Source organism: Schistocerca piceifrons, unplaced genomic scaffold, assembly GCF_021461385.2.
Source record: "Schistocerca piceifrons isolate TAMUIC-IGC-003096 unplaced genomic scaffold, iqSchPice1.1 HiC_scaffold_294, whole genome shotgun sequence".
Lineage (NCBI taxonomy): Eukaryota > Metazoa > Arthropoda > Insecta > Orthoptera > Acrididae > Schistocerca > Schistocerca piceifrons.
Genome location: NW_025728509.1, coordinates 61,751 through 65,000, shown reverse-complemented (window position 1 = coordinate 65,000; position 3,250 = coordinate 61,751).

The window sequence follows — 3,250 nt, the reverse complement described above, 5'->3', positions numbered from 1 at the left end:
TCGACAGTAGACATAGCACACTGCCACCTACAGGGATCCGACGGAACTACGCCACCCATGCCGGCAAAACAGTATCGCCATCTATGAAAATAGGGCGACACCACATGCAATACCGCCATCTATGCGCATCTGACAACACTACGTCCGCACCACAAAACATACCGCCATCTGTAGGTCTCCCGCAACATGACCTCCTGCAACGACGCTACCGCCATCTATGAGACGCCAAGCCGACTAAGACAGCGATGGCGCCACAGTGGCCGCCTTTCGACGCCACCCACAAAGGCTGCAGCCTCTGTCGACCATAGCACCCAATCTCCAGTGGCTCTGCCGCACGAAGCCGTGGACCGGCAATGACGCCACCCGCACCCGTTCGTGCACCACCCCAACCGCCAAACTCGCACCTCCAGCGGATGAACGGCGGACGTTTCCCGCACTCGTAAAGTGCAATCCACCCCTATAACTTGCGTTTCATGAAGAGTTATTTCCAATATGCGACATTCCCGCTGTCCGTATACATGAGCCGCGACCTGTACCACTTACGAGCGAGAGACGCGATCGCGTTGCTCACTGTACGGCGTCCGATACCGAGCCATCAGCATGTCGGTCCCCATGCGCGTTGCACTCGCACTCGCAGTCGCAAAAACGTGGGGCAAATATATTACGCGGAAGAGTTATAACAGACCGAGCCCCACTGCATGGGGGGAGTCTTTGTCACTAATGTACACAGATGGAACATTTTGGACTGGAACCAGATTACCCGTACACACGGCGCTGATTAGTAATCAATGCAGAGCCATCAAACTACAGCAAATATACACAACTGTCCGTATACATGCTGAAAGAGTCTGCCCAAAATGGGAACCACACGTCAGCCAGACACTCTGATCACGCACCACTCTCTGCTTCTAACAGGCGCACATACAATATGTAAGCACCAGCATGGAACAACATCCAGTGCATCTTCTCCGCCACATTACACAATCCACACTATCACAACCAGACCAGGAGGTCCGTGCGGAAAATACAATATCCCAGCCTTTCGACATCCACCATTGCGCAGACCAGGCACCAACACCCACACATGTCCTATACAACGGTGCACCCAACATCACAATAGTACCTCCTGTCACAGCGCACAAACAATGACATGAGTCAAAGACACAGGTCTCACACAAGCATAGAATTGGAGCGCCGCCTCTAATAAGCCAAAGGTGCATCCTGACGTGACAAATCTGATCATGTCACAAGCATTCACTTACTATAATCACTATCAACGAACCTGCCGCCCCCGCCCCCCCCCCCCCTACACCTTTCCGTACAACAACGTGTAACCTAACCTAACCTAACCTAACCTATGTTGTACCTTAACCTAACCTATGTTGTACCTTAACCTAACCTATGTTGTACCTTAACCTAACCTATGTTGTACCTTAACCTAACCTATGTTGTACCTTAACCTAACCTATGTTGTACCTTAACCTAACCTATGTTGTACCTTAACCTAACCTATGTTGTACCTTAACCTAACCCATGTTGTACCTTAACCTAACCCATGTTGTACCTTAACCTAACCCATGTTGTACCTTAACCTAACCCATGTTGTACCTTAACCTAACCCATGTTGTACCTTAACCTAACCCATGTTGTGCCTCAACCTAACCCATGTTGTGCCTCAACCTAACCCATGTTGTGCCTCAACCTAACCCATGTTGTGCCTTAACCTAACCCATGTTGTGCCTCAACCTAACCCATGTTGTGCCTTAACCTAACCCATGTTGTGCCTTAACCTAACCCATGTTGTGCCTTAACCTAACCCATGTTGTGCCTTAACCTAACCCATGTTGTGCCTTAACCTAACCCATGTTGTGCCTTAACCTAACCCATGTTGTGCCTTAACCTAACCCATGTTGTGCCTTAACCTAACCCATGTTGTCGCCTTAACGTAACCCACGTTGTCGCCTAAACCTGCTCTGTAATTGTTATACGACTCGTTCAATTACTGTAGTGTTGCCCACCCGCAACCCTCGCAATATAGTTCGCTACTCGCACTGCCCGCACCCCTGTGTATCGCTTCATGTTAAACACCTTGCAAGTCTTGCTCACTTTCCACATGCTCCTGCTGTACACTGTAATGTGGATGGCAGCAGGACGTACATGCCGCCCCTCCCCACGTCCCCACCTTGCCCCCTGCCTTCGCAAGCTGGTTGGTGAGAAGTTTGCATGTTCAATGCCCTTCGCATGCGACGTACTCAGGCTACGTTGTGGTGCGGCCTGTGTCAACTGTCCGCTGATGTCGTACGCGTGAACCACAATCTGTACTGCACATTCGTCCTTATGTACTGAATGATACATCGTGGCACATGTGTGACCGCACAACGACTGCGCCCAAAAACGGCGGACCATACAGTGCAAATATTGTGCACGCAGCTACGTGTCGTCTCCCTATGAGAGCTGGATTGCAGTGTGGTACGCCATAGAGACGTGTGGGAGGAACGGACGCCGTGGATGGCGATCAGCATGAGCTGTCTGTTGATGTATTCGGACCTAGTCGTCTCTCCTCACACACCGTGATGGCATGGTGCACCGCGTTCCATATCTGCGACATGCTACAGAGGCCGGTTGACAGTCGTTCGAGCAATGGACATCGCATACGTACGGGGGCCACCTTCCACGTATTGTCTAGGCGTGCACATTTTGTTGCGTGTATGTGGGCAGACGTAGTGTGGCGTGACACCTGACACAGGCATGCAATAATCGTTGAAGTTGCAAATGGCGATGGACGCCTGCATTTCTGGTGAAGTTACGCAAATGAACAAATGGTAACCTGTTGTGGTGCGGTTGTTCTCGCTAGGGGTGAATCGGTGATGGCGACGATAGGTTGAGGTACTAACCGGTTGTTCCAGCGATACCCACCATGCCGACGAAACTGAACGGCATCTGGGTGTGAAGCGATACGCGGCGGTGGCTGGGTGGGACCGTCCCCGGCCGGTGAGGGGGCGCCTCCCGGCGTGCTGGCCGCGCGGTGCGTGGGCGCACGCGCTACAGCCGGCTGGTGGGGGCGGCCAGTGGCAGGCGCGCCGGCCGACGGACGCGGCAGGCGTCGCAGCTGCGCGCCGGCGCACCCTGCGCGCGGCGCCGTGCGGCCAAAGTAGGTCCTCGCGGGCCCGGTGCGAAGCGCGGTGGACATCTTCAGTGTGCTGGTCCGATTGAGGACTGTGTGCGTTGAGGATGCGCCGCCGCCCGGCGC